Consider the following 14,248-nt stretch of genomic DNA (forward strand, 5'->3'; position numbering starts at 1 on the left):
AAATGTGTTGCTCTCTTGGGATATTATCCAATTCCTGGAAAGAGATGCCCTTCTCATATGTGGTGACTTATGTCTACTCTCTAAGTATGACTGGCTACAGGCCCCTCAGGGTGCAGGGCCACTTGGAAGAGTGAGGTGGGGATCTGACAGCTTCATGCTCTGTAGATTCCATGTTATTGACCCTAGCAGATTTGGCTTATGGCTTTTTCAATGTACAAAGATCTACTTTAGGAATGAAAGGATCCTCAGAGAAAGTTAAACTGGTGGTGAATCCTACTACAAAGATTTTTTTAAAAAAATTTACACAGACGTAAGCTGGTCTCAATAAAGCAAAGTTTTGATTTGGTAGAGAGCAAGATAATTTGGGAGAGTATATGCCTCATCAATTCATTTCTAATTTGTTCATTTATTCATGTGACTCTTCTGGGTCAAGCACTGGGGTGAGCTGACCAGTATGGCATTTTTGACAATAGAGGGAGGCAAGGAAGTTTTGGCTGCCTGAGTAGTGTTGAGGGCAAGCGAGACATGGAAAAAGTTTGATTAATGTTGCTGTTTTCCCAGTGCCTGAAAGGGAAATATGCTGTAGCCATTGGTTACCAAGCTCTTCTTTGGAAGGTGGCACACTTTAGCCTCAAGGGTATGGGCCTTCATTATAACTGGTATTATCTCCTCCAGTTCAACACAGTGACTCTCAGCTGGTTCCTTTCTAGCCTGGAAAGAGGACAGGCAAAATAGGTTAAAAGGGGGAGGAGGTAAAAAGAAGAGGAGGAGGGAGGGAGAGAGGAGTTGAAAGTTGCTTACCAGCCATTTTACACGGCTGGGAAAAAGGAGGTCAGCCCTCTACCCTCACATGACCTTCCTTCGCTGGCTCCGTCTACTCCTTCCCTGTCTGCTGTTGCCCTAGGGCTTATGGATTTTCTCTTACTTAGCGGATTGTAGACTGTCTACAACTTTCCCATAAGAATGTGTGCATGTGTATGTGTAAGAGAGAAGAAACAGGTAGGCATGGCCAATTTTGAGGTCAGAGATGTGGACAGTAGGAAGGATCTGGATGAACAGGTTCTTCACTTTGGAGAAAATATCTTCACTGGACAGCCTAGTAGCTGGCACCACCTCAGCAACTTTCAAGCCATAATAGATTTGGAGGAATTTTATTAAAAGAAAATCAATAAGCATTATATATCTTGTGACAAGTATTCCCTAGCGTCGTATTTCACTCCCTTTTCTGGCTTGTCTTCTGTTGGCATGGTCAACCGAAGGGGAAGAACTGGACACCCTGCACTCTGAGTTGCTGTGACCATGTCTCTCTTCCTGCCCAGTGTCCCCAGGCAGGCATCTCAGAGCACTCACAGCTCGCTGCTCATCACAGCTCTCCGCAGGGAAATCTGTGAGCCCAGCTCTTCACGTAAAGTTCCATAATGTTGAATTGTTATATTCATGTCCTGTGTTTATAATCCAGCTGCTTATGGATTCTCAGAGACTCAAGCAATTGTGGCATATGATGGTCTTAAACCTGTGTCTCCTTGCTGGATAATAAATAACCCTTCTTTGGAGCCTGGATTCTCCCCTGGATTAGAGGAAGACTAGTGAGTGACTCTCTTTCCATTTGCAGATTAAGGGATTGAAGATTCATTTCAGACTTTGGTGCTATGCATAGTTTTCATCAGTACAGTTGGTTGTACATTCTTACATATCCAGAGATTTCTAAACCATTCCACACACACACACACACACACACACACAGACTTCTATACACATTATTCCATAATTTATCCATTGGGATGGGGTAAAAAATACTTAGCAAAAAAAAATGTTTGAACCAGTGGTTTGAAAACTTTTGGGGTTATTAGTGAGTGTTTGTGGTTAAGAGTATTTGTGGTTTCATTTTCTACTTCTTAGAATCAACAGTAAATATTTGAGATAATTAGAGACTGATTTTCTCTCAAGCCTTGAATATGCGTTTGGCTGACTGTGTGTGTCATATAATGAATATCAGATGAGACGGCTCGTGATTCAATCGCTCAGTTGCTTTAACATTCACTGACTACCAGGCTGCCATGTTTATGACCATCATGTAGTTTTACATTGTTTTCGTTCATAGTCCTACATTATGAAAGAGTTAAGGTCCAGGCAGAAGAGAGCTGTCACACTCAAATTATGTAATCTGATAAGTGTTTAATAAAGAGAATATTTAAAATGTGTGAGCAGAAAAGAAACTACAAGGGATAGTGAAAAACTCGAGGCTAGTAACAGCAGGGATCTGTGGTCAAGCCAGGTCTAAAGGGGTCATGAGACTAAGTCATGAGACTTAGGCAGCCTGAGGTGATCTACCAGCTGGGGGAATAAATATCCCAACTTCACTCACCTTCAGTCTCCAGTGGCCAAACCCAATAGAAACCAGAGCACAAGGGACATTGTTGAGGCAATCCATAAAAGTTAACTTTTTACAACAGGACACAGGGTAGAGAAAGATGGAGAGTGGATCCAGAGGGACAGTGGGATTGATCCAGCCCATATTTAGTGTAAATCTATACTTGGCCAATGGTTAAAAGCAAGCTGCATACTTATTCTGCAAACGTACCTCTTTACTGATCTGCACCACATCTACACATTGCATTCATTCAGTCAAGATTTATTCAACACTGAGTTATCCCTAGTAGTACTTAGAAAAAAATCAATATGCAAAGAAAAAAGATAGTGATAATTATAGCTAATTTGACCTTTTATTTTTAAAGGAACCATCCAAACCCAGCAGTATGGCAGTTGTGGAAATATGCTTGTCAATTACAACTTGAAATTTTATCTTTTATTTCTTCATTTGGAAACATATAAAAATTATAAAATAAACGAGCTAATTTTTTAAAACTTAAAAATTTTTAATTTCAAACATCAAATCACGAAAGCAGTTTTTAACACAACAATACATAGTCTAACTTTGGTCTACATTTCTGATGTCTTCCAGTTTCCTAACCAAACATGCCACATAATTATGAATTATTCATCTATAAATTATATGTACTTTCATATATAATTAAAGTAAATTAAATTGCAGGTAGCGCTAATTAAAGGGGAAAATGTCAGAACTACTCTTTATTGTAATGAATATTGTTAAAAATGCATTTTAAATGAACTTGTACAATAATTGAAATATACCCATCTAAAGGAAGTATCCTTAATGGCATTTTTGTATTGCAAAAATGACACAGATGATTTAAGACATTCCGTGGGGGTGTGGTTGAGATATGGATGAATAGTGAAAGGGATTAGAGAGTCTAAAAATAATGGAAAGTACTGACCTGGAGCTTTGGGGGATGTTTCCTTCAGTAAAGAAGCACCATTCTTTACTGGTTTAAAAATGTGTGAGCCCTGGAGGTCAGCTCTCAAGAGGCCCTGCAGAGTTAGGAACAAGGAAAGGAAGTTCAAGGGTGAGAATCCATCCACTAGTTAGGCAGGTTTGGTTATTTGCCTGTCTGTATGTTTGTCCAGATGCCATTAGCCTCAGGAGGATTGTTGAGAATGTAAAGTAGGTAATACAACAAGTCCAAAGAAATCTAGCCTCTCCATGAAGCCTGTGCCCACATAGCTGCTGGAAGCCTGGCTTTTCTTTCTGTCCTTGGCTGAGTATCAAGGAAGGAGATAAGTGCAACTACCATTCTATTTCCTGCTTCTATGCATTTGACTCTGTTAGATTCCTCATATAAGTGGTATCATACATGATGTAGTATTTGTCTTCCTGTGTCTGGCTTATTTTACTGAGCATAATGTCTTCCCGATTCACCCGGGGAAGGGGAAATGGAGAGGTACAAAGGGTACAAAGTTTCAATTATGCAAGATGGATGAGTCTTTGAGATCTACAGCATAGTGCTTGTAGTTAACAATACTATATTGAATAGTTGAAATTTTTCTAAGAGGGTAGATATTATATTAAGTGTTCTTATCACAAAAGATAATAGTAACCAAGGAGGGCAGGAGGAAACTTTTGAAGGTGATGGATATGTTTACGGCATAGATTGTGATGATGGTTTCACAGGTGTATACTTGTTTCCAAACTCATCAAGTTGTACACATTAAATATGTACAGCTTTTTTGTATGTCATTCATACTTCAAAGTGGTTTGTAAAAAGGGGGGATAGGGGCTGAGGGCTCGGAAGCAGAGTGTTCCTTGCTGTGGTCTCCAGGAGGCTAAGTCACTCGGTTCTCACCTGTAAAGATGTTTTGCTACTGCCACTGCTTCCCTAGTCTTTGACATGGCTGGTGTCCTAGTAGTTACAGCTAATGTGATGCTCTAGTCACTCTGGTCCCTAATGCTCTTTCTTCAGAAAAGGCTTCGCAAGAGAAGGCACAAGGATTGTGCAGAAGGAGGAGTTGAACTGCAGTGCAGCTCCAACAAAGGCCTCAGCCAATCCCATAAGGATCTGGAATAGCCCCTCAGAGTTGCCCTGCCTTGACCAGTCATTGGATGTGGGCTGTCCTTGGCCAAGGTGACTCTTTTAGGCTTAGGGCAATGCTTAAGGATGGAAAGGTGACTCCCTGGAAAGCCATCAGCCTCCAGCACTCCTGTCAACTGGGAGAATGAGCTGAGTGCCTCAGGCCCGCAGCAGAGTTTTCTGGGTGGAACATCAGCATCTACTACAGTCCGTCCCTTGTGCTTCTCAGAGTCACTTCCTTCATAAAATACATGTTCGGAAAAGTTCCTCCAGGATTCTGGTTGGTCTGACTTCCTGGGGAAACATTTAAGAGGAAGGTTAGTGGGATTCACTACAGCCCTGTCTCTGGCAGCTGGCCTTAAGTCTGCAACTGATGTTGATCATCTCCTTCCTCAACCACTCTTTCTGTAGTCACCTCACACTCAGTTAACTCTTCTTGTCCAGGTGAGCATCTGTTTGGGCTGTTGTAACAGAATACCCTCGATTGGGTAGCCTAAAAACAACAGAATCTTATTTCTCAGTCTGGAGGCTAGGAGTCCAAAGTTGAAATGCTGGCAGATTCGGTTTCTGGTGAGAGCTTACTTCTTTTTCATAGATGACCGTCTTCTCGCTGAGCTGTCACATGGTAAAAGGGACAAGGGAGCTATAAAAGTCTATTTTATAAGGACACTAATCCCGTCATGAGGGCTCCACTCTCATGACCTAATCACCCTCTAAAGACCCCACCTCCACATACCAGCACATTGGGGATTAGGTTTCAACATACAAATTTTGAGGGGACACAAGCATTCAGTCTCTAGCCGTGACCTACTTGGTGGAGTGACCAAGTCCCTTACCCTACGCAATCTGATCCCCTGTTCTTGGCTGTTGCACTTGTCTATTGACCATCAAAAGTTTTCAGAGAATTAGAAAGGATGCCCCAGTGGATAATCTGGGTGCCAGATATTTTCTTACTGCCTCGATTGTCAAATAACTCTCCCCCACCTAATGATCAGGATCAAGATGGTGACTCCTTCCTGTCTGCTAGTCTCCTGACACAAAGATGCCATTGTAACTTGGTGCAGTGGTAGTTTAAGGTTTAAGGTCCTCCTGTTATCCATGGTGGAGATATTCCCCATCTAGCATTCAGACTCTCAGAGCCCAGAGTTGTGGAGAAAGGAAGCACAAATTCCCCAAGTGGGCCAGTGGGAGTAGGCAGGGCTCCTCCTCCTCTCACTCCTTGGTCTCTGCACCCATGTATTTTACCATGGAAACACAGCCCCATTAAATGATCATGAGTTTGGTCAATATACTGAGACTAGAGGATGGTGCTCATAGGATACCATCTCAAAGCTGAAGCCCATGTCACATCTTCAAAAGACCTTTCCATCTCTCTGTCAGGCCTGTAGCTTCTTGGTGGTGTGGGATGTGGTAGGACTTATGTACCTCATGGCCATATGCCCACTCCTGAACCTCCATTTCAAGAATACAAAAATGTATTCTTTGGTCTGAAAGTGCTGTATAAGATCCTGTGTTTGTGGGTCAAACACCCTGTAAGCCCTTGCTCAGTAGCGCTGACTGAGGCCCTGCAGAAGGAAAAGGTAAACCCATACCTACAATATGTGTTGATTCTGGTCAAGGTGACTTGCTTCCACTTCCAGAATGGAAGGAGTTTAGTGTAATCAATTTGCCACCAAGCATCTGGTGGTTCCCTTTCAGGGTTGGTGCCGTATTAAGTGTTCAGCTTTGGTATCTTTGGCTGGCAGGCTAGACAGTCAGCAGTGATAGTAGCAGTGATGGTAGTGGAAGCCCATGCTGCTGGACCCAGCCGTAGCATTCATCACTGCCATCACGGCTACTCCACTTCTGAGCCCATAGTGCTATGGACAGCTCATGACAACGTGTGGAGTCTGAGTTGTTATATCTAAGTTTTTAGTTCTTATACCGTGAATGCTCTCTGGTGGGCATTAATGGGCAGTACAGTGAGCTTCACTTTATGTTCATCCATGTGCCTCTTCCCCTGATCTCCTCTTTCCTTCCAGGCTCCTGATCAACTAGCCAAGTCATTCAACACTATCTGTAAGTCATTATATATTCTTATATCAGGTACTTATCTTTTCACAGAAAGTGGGGGGCCAGCTGCTCCCTCTGAAGTTATGTCCCTTGGGAGGATTTCTTCTCATTTCTGTCCCTCAGGACAACTCCTGAGTAGGCTTTAGTGAAGTAGCAGTCTACTTTTGGCTTGGACTCATGTGCCAAGTTGACCCATCCATGAACCTATCACAGCTTTTTCCTTCTCTTTCAGATGGTCATAAGGGATCCCCATATTTCCATAGGTGTGAGTTGAATGAGAGGCCTAGTATAACAGCGGATAATATGGGGAGTCTGAGCTACCTACTCATGTGTCTTACTTGTGTTCTTTGGTACTGCTGGTGCCAGATCCCATATGTTCCCATTTAAATGTAACAGTGAATTGCAGCTGGGCCCACACAACCTTATGACTTAGGGATCTGACAGAACCCAGCTCATGACTACCTGGTGATTCAGGTATTCCTCCACCATAACATAGTAACATACCAGGTGCTGTTTTTGAAAGATATACAGATCTCTCCTACAGATGGCACGACCTCATTTCAGAATCCTAGAGTCTATGTTGTAATTCTCCTATTGATGCTTGTCATAAACTCTATAGCGCCTCTTTTCTCCTACCCAGTGCCTCTAATAGCATGGGGCCTGCTGCAAGTGACAGGGCCTGCTTTCACTGAAGACTGGACCCACTGCAGAGTTGTTTCATGTTCTGTGCTCTACTCTAAGCTGGCAGCTTTTAACATCATCCAATAAACTGATTGAGGCAGTATTCCTAAGTGTGGAATATACTGCCTCAGAATTCAAAGAGACCTACAGAGTACCATGCTTCATTCTTAGTGGTTAAAATTGTGAAATGCAATAATTTGTCCTTTAGATTGGGCAGGATATTCTAGCACGCCCTGGCCCACTAAACCCTAGAAGCTTCATTGATGTGTGGGACCTCTGATTCTTCATAGGGCTTATCTCCCCACCTTCTGTCTCACCAAAACCTCCAATATACTTGCCACTTCTTGCTCATCCACCTTAATATGATACCTTTGATATGGTGGACCAAGTGGTATTCTTCAGAATGTTCATATGGTTCAGGTTACTTTGCACTATATTTGGATAAGATTCATAAGAGTTAAAAGCCCTGGCACAAGGCTGTAAAAGTACACTGTTAACCCTAACAAGTGAATGCACATGGTTTTTGATTCTCCTTTCAGTGAGGGAAGGAAGATAATTCATTTGCTAAATCAACGACCATAGGTCATATACTCAAGGCCAAAAGATCCCAAATTTGACACAGTAGCTACAGTTAGAGTATACTGGGTTGCATCTGTGGTAGTCCAGCATTATTCTCCACTATAATATCTGGTTTTGTAGGAGCCCAGCTGGTGAATTAAATGGGGATATTTTGGGGAACACCACCGCTGCCTCCTTTAGTCTTTAAGGGTGGCACATAAAGAGAGAATAATTTTTTAAAATAAACATAATAACATTATCATAACATACAAAATTAATCATTTCATACCTATTGCTTCTGAGAATGTGACATTGGTTTTGAATTAGATATGACTGGGAGGGTGGTTGAGTGTTTCACTTGGGCTTTCTTACTATGCCAGCAGTTAAGCAACAGGGCAAGAAACCCATATTGGAGTTCTGCCAAACTCCCAGCATGTTCAGTTATAAAATTAGGGACCAGGGGAAATAACCCTGCTGGGTTTGTGGAGACAGTAGACTCTCTATAAACCATCCCTGGTCCAGGACTCCTTTTTTTAAACTGGACCTCGTGCATCCCCACTCTAGTGGGGACCATGATCCTGCTTCACACACCTGTGCTTGGGTGTACATGTTGACCTGGACTCTTGCCCAACAGTCTTTAAAATATTTGGACATTTCTTTCTCCCCACTGTACAACTACCCAAGTAAATGGACCAAGTAGATCCTTTTAGATAGAATCTGGGGAAATGTTGCCGTAGACTCTTGCTATGATGTTGCAGGATTCTCCTGGGAACTTGCCCTTTGGGCTCTATCTTTGAAACCTTCCTTTAGTCCAGAAATGGGGCAAAATATCACGACCCTTTATTGGAGCATTTGCCCTCATATTTCTTGATCCTCCATTCTTGATTTCTTTTTATTTTATCGATTAATACGTCTTTTATCTGATGATCTATCTTGCCTCTGGGAGGTCGTGCTGTATTAACCATTTGGTCAAGCCCCCGTGGCAGGAACTTCAGTCTTGCAGTAATTGCACCCACCTTGCTTTAGTGATTAAGTGCTGCCACATGTTCCTTATTATTTTGGAACTTTGTAATATTTATTGGTATCAAGAGTGCTCACTCTGTAGGATTTCCTACCATCAGGCCTAACCTACAGAGAGGAGAGCTTCTCAACGATGATGACACCCTTCTCACCAGCACATTTCTTATAGTTTTGGTAAGTGGAATATCCTTTAGGCCCTCTTGCAGGACAGAGTCAACTGATGGGTTTTCCAGCCGTCCCTGGCATGCCACGGCAACTCTAACTTGCCCATTTCTGTGAGATTTTGATTGTTTCTTCTTCTATCACAGCAATTCTGGCATTGCTACTTCACTTAACACGGTCTGTTTTTTTGTTCAAGTTTTCAAACGCCATTCTGGTATTAGTGTTTGTCGTAGTGTTAGCACCATCTTCTGGGGTTCCTGATAATGTGTTAAATTCTCTGTTGTAGATGAGTGCTCTGACATTGAGAAACCCTCTTTTATCCAGCTTTAAGCCCTGCCCCCTTTGTCCTGCACTCTCAGGACCCAGTCCCATACACACTTTCCCATTCCTGCTGGTACATATTGGTTAGGTCACACAGCTAGATCTTTTGAGATGCAGTCCTTTTTCTCTCTGAGCGGCCTCTGCACGTTCCTGGCTGGGTGCATTGATGTGAAAAGATTATTAGGTCATCTGAGATACTACCAGGAAGAGTAGATCTAACACTAGGATGTCATTTGAAACTTGAACAAACAAACAAAAAAAACACCAAAAAAACAGTTCATGTTAAGTGGAGTGGGGATGCCAGAATCGCTGTGATAGAAGAAGCAGAAATTAAAATCTCACAGAAGTAGGCCTGCTACAGTTGCTATATTAGGGACAGCTGGAAAACCCATCAGCTGACTATTAAAATCCCAAGTGAAGTCAAAACTGTTGCTAGGTAGCAGAATCTTTTCTTTCTCTAAGGCATGCATTATCTGGTGATATCCCTTTGACATAAATTCGTGAGGCCAGGAGGGACGCAATCAGAGTCATTTCGGCAAATTTTCTAAGTCTTTTTCTCAGTTGTCTGGGGGCTGTTACAGCAAAACAGTCTAAGTTTGAACAAAAAGAAAGTGTAATTAGTTTTACCAGTGAAAGCGCATTTTCCTCAGTTAAGAGTGGAGAGTACAGCCAGTCATTTCCTGGAATGTCATACTGTCAGCAAGATTATAGATTATATGGCTTCTCTGAATATCTGTAATGATTTGTAGCTGGTAACTGTGGTAACATCAGCTTTAAAAAAAAACAAGTTTTTTGTTAAAAACAAAGTTTCCAAAAAACAAGCTTCTTGGTGAATACTATCAGCGTTAAAATTAAACTTTTTATTGGGAAGGTTTTCAGTTACGGGGCAGTCAGGGATGGACATTAATTTTCATGGAAGACCATTATTATAATTGTAGCTGGTTGTGTCATTAGGTAAATATTTTCATGTAAGGAACTTCCCTGGTATTCTAGGACAAAGATATAAACCCAACAGTTAAAGCTTTGTATGCACTTTTGGCCATATTGAATATAAGTATCTGAATACAGCATTTTTATCCTAGAATCAGAAGGGTGATAAAAATATGAAATATAAACATCACAGTTAAAATAGTTAACACTTAAATTGAAATGTAAACCAGTGACTATTGTTATAGGCTTAATTTCAATTGTACATTAATTGCAAGGTTAAGCCATTGACTTCCATGAAGTCATCTGCCTCTGATGACAGTGTTCTGGACATCACGCCTTAGGCTCTTCATACAGTCTGACAAGTCTGTGGTAACAGTGTTAACTTATGCTGAGAATTCTGTGCCCTGAATTTCGCTTTTCCCAGCACCGCTCTCCCCAGGAGACTCAATCTATGACCTATAGCTTGTATCAGGGACTGTCAGATAAATTAATGGAAAAAGCAGAAACTATCTGAAGATAATAAGACTGACTGGCTGGGGTTAATAAATCGTAATTACCAACATTAGAATGGAAGGACGCAGAGGCTCTATTGAGGACTAATAAAATGTCAATCTATGTGCGTGAGTCAGTGATCACCCTTGACAGAGGGCATATTATGGACAATAAGGGCATCGATAAACTTTCAGAGCTCTTAATTAATGCCATAAAGCATATTATAGTTAAACCCAATGGACAAGAATTTAGATTTTTCAATGGTAATTCTAATAATGTAACTGTAGATTCACATAATTTGCAGCACTGTCAGAAGTTATAAAAAATTGGTCACCATAATTCAATTTATAAAGATATTGTTTATTTTAATTCAATTTTAATTCAGTGTATGTTTACATTTTGAAAATCTTGAGTGTTTATAAAAATTTTAGCTTAAAACCAGTAAAATCAGTATAGGAAGTTTTAGGAAGTTCAGGTTAATTCGATTTTCTATGAGTAAATGAACCCTAATCTTACATAAACTACAGTATTAATGGTACCATTTTTACACTGTGGTAAAGCCAAGGAAAAGGCATATTATAAAATTAGCCTGATATCCAGTGATTCGCACTGCCGGGCAAGGGTACACCTATCTGTGGAAAACTGGGCTGAATAGTTTGTTGACGGGAAAAAGTCAACAATTAGCAGGTACCAGGAAAGAGATCGGTTCATGGTGACTTTGCTAATTAAAGATTGAAGTTTGAGCTCTGGATAGGACAGAATTAGTCCATAAGTCTGTAGAGCATGGGTTAAAACAGGTGCCAATTATTATTAGTCAGAAAAAAGTTTTCAATTAGGTCAGTGTGAGTTTGCATGTGGGTCACTCAGAGGTCAAACAAATGTTTTCTATTGGTTAGAAAAAAGTTTTCAATTAGGTTGATTGATGTGGCTCCGCGCCTAGGTCACTCAAAGGTCTTAGCTACTCAGCAGCTTCAGCTGGTCAAACCCTGAAACGTCATCACTGGTTGTCAGCTTCCGCTGGTTAAAAGCAGTTGCATGGGAACGGCACAACCAGTTTGAGATGGGCTCCGACTGGAAAAATTTCCTTTTACGTTGTGAGTATCAAATTGCTGTGGTATTTTTATCCCACTGGATAAGTTTACAAAAGTGCTATAATAGTTTTATTTTAAATTTTTCTAGAAATAATGAACTTTGCCTCTAATTAAATGTGGGATGAACATTTTAGATATTAAATATACAATGTGTAAAAGTATATACATTTTTCAAAAATGAAAGGGAGTATTTGAGCAAAGATGAAGTTCTCTGTGTTAAGATAGATATTAATTTAGTCTTATAATTCCCTTGGGTTTGCCTTTCGTAATACTCTGTGAGCTTTGAATATGCAAGTGGATATGGAGAGGTTTATTTTGTTGGTGATGGTTAAAGTTTTGGAGGCAAGAGCAGTATCAACTCTTGGATTGGATCAAGTCAAACAGGGAGTCAGGCTACAGTCAGGAAATTCCCTCACTCAAACCTCAGTTAAATACGTAAGCAATAAAAGAGTTTGTTTCAAGTAAAGCGCTTTTTCCTGGTTTCAGCCAAGGCTGTAAAACTGAGTGGTATTTGGTATATGCCCTAGATTGCACAAGAGAACGAGGCAACAGAGCCAAAACAGCCCTTAAAAACCAGAGTCAGCTGAAATTCAGTTAGGGCGTCTGTCAGTACCATAGTATCAGATTTGGGCCAGAATTTAAAAATGGGTAATTAGGAATCTGGCTCTTTTCGCTGTGCTGAGATCCCAGCCAAAACCTCCCCATTGCAGGTGGTCTGTAGGAACTTGGTGCCTGAAGGCTCCAGTGCCCCAGTTGTGGCTGGCCTTGTTGTTTGTTTCTAGTTTCAGCCTGGCTGTCAGGGCTACGCTGAACTGTATCTATTTCCCCTTGAAGTCAGAAGGCCGATGATCGATAGAGGGATGGGCTAATGCTCTCATTCTGTACCACTGAATAGGGCATTGCTAACTAATCACACGTGGCACACTAGAGGACTTTGTCAGCAAGGGGCTGGAGGAGGTTCCAGCAATAAATGGACTCCTTCACTTATGTGTACTGTGTTATAAAGAACTTTTCGAATGCATTGCCTTACTTGATGCTTATAACTACTCAGAGGCGTTGGAGAGGTTTGTATTTTTATAACCATTCCCAGGTGAAGGGAGAAAGAGGAAAGGATCAAGTGGTTTGCCTAGCATGTTTGCTGTGTTTAGAGCGGTTGGACGAGAGCAGAGTGAGGGGGCATATTTTCAGGTGGTTTGGGTTAGGTTTTTAAAGTCTGGATAGCATGAAGTTTGTAGTTGGGTTACAGTGTGGTAGCACTGACGTTCTTGTTCAGTTAATCAGAAAATATTCATGCCATGTCTGTGATGTTCAAAGAACTATGCTAAGCTGTAGAGATCTATTAAGAAATATTATAAGGACTTCTCTCAAAGAGCTTGTAATTCCATTGGCGAGAGAACACATGTGCACATAAAATGACCAGCGACTTAGAGCAGCTGCTCATTGATGCCAAGGGGAGATACAGGTGGTGAGGCCTGTAGGGTTAGGAGGAGAGGTTACAGTGAACTGAGGTGATCTTGGAACATTTTCTTTTTAGATTTTGTAGTGGAAGTAAAATTCAGATGCTGTATATGAAATAGTGGTAGGCACTCTAAATGGTGGGTTGGGAATTTAAAAAAACAGCAAAAAATGGTAAAATGGGCAAAAATGGAAACATAAAAGAATAAAGCATGTTGTAGAATATAATTAATCCCATCTCACTATAGACAGGAATTTATAATGGCTGAGAGTGGGAGATTGATGTAGAAAAATTGGCTGAGAAGATTATGGACGGCGCTGAATGTCAGTATGAATAGTTTGTTCTGTAATCTCGGGGTAAGAAGTAGTCATTTGAGTATTTAAGATTGAGGCTGATACTAAAAACAACAACAGCAACAGCATTTTCCCTGGTGTCATGGCCCAGGATAGAATGAAGAACACAGGGGGAAACAGACTATCAAATGGAGAGACAAGTTAGCAGATGGAGCAGACATCCACATGTGACGTGACCAGTCAACGGGGCTTGATGCCTGCTGGACGTGGGGTCCAGGGTGGGAGAATCCCACCACACAGCCGAGGTTGTCTGCAGGAGTCCCTGCTCAGGCCCTGCACAGGGCCCTGCACAGCTTCAGCGTGCTTGCTCTTGCCTGCTGGCTTGCTTCTGTACACAGCGGGAAGGGCTCTATAGCTATAGCTCTGAAGAGAAGCTTTATTCATCTCTTTTTTTGCTCAGCCCATCAAGAGTGGCTTGAGCAAAGAGGAAGAACTTTTCAAGTGACTCTGATGTGAAATCATTCCTGCCTATTTAGTGCCGTTTCGTTTCACATTGAATAGTTTGTGCCTCATCTTTGAAGGGACCTCTCTACCTAACCCTGTGGTCCAGTGGACTTGGTGTCCTCCCCGGAAGCTATTTCTGTCAGGCAGTGATAACTGATGCCAGGGGCTGTGCAGGTGGTGGCTGGCTGCCACAGCAGTAAACCTGTGGACGCCATCCTGTCCTAATAATTCAGTCCGTGTGTGTTTTACAAAAGTGCATCC

At 41.5% G+C, this 14,248-nt stretch overlaps 1 protein-coding gene across 2 annotated transcripts in view; it reads left to right on the forward strand.

The window, feature by feature from the left end:
* The window catches only part of DGKI (diacylglycerol kinase iota), a 452,138-nt gene that overhangs the window by 202,967 nt on the left and 234,923 nt on the right, over positions 1-14,248 (forward strand). The gene's annotated exons all lie outside the window — the stretch shown is intronic.

Source organism: Delphinapterus leucas, chromosome 9, assembly GCF_059928025.1.
Source record: "Delphinapterus leucas isolate spDelLeu-1000000601 "Yukka" chromosome 9, BTC_Dleu_Yukka2, whole genome shotgun sequence".
NCBI lineage: Eukaryota > Metazoa > Chordata > Mammalia > Artiodactyla > Monodontidae > Delphinapterus > Delphinapterus leucas.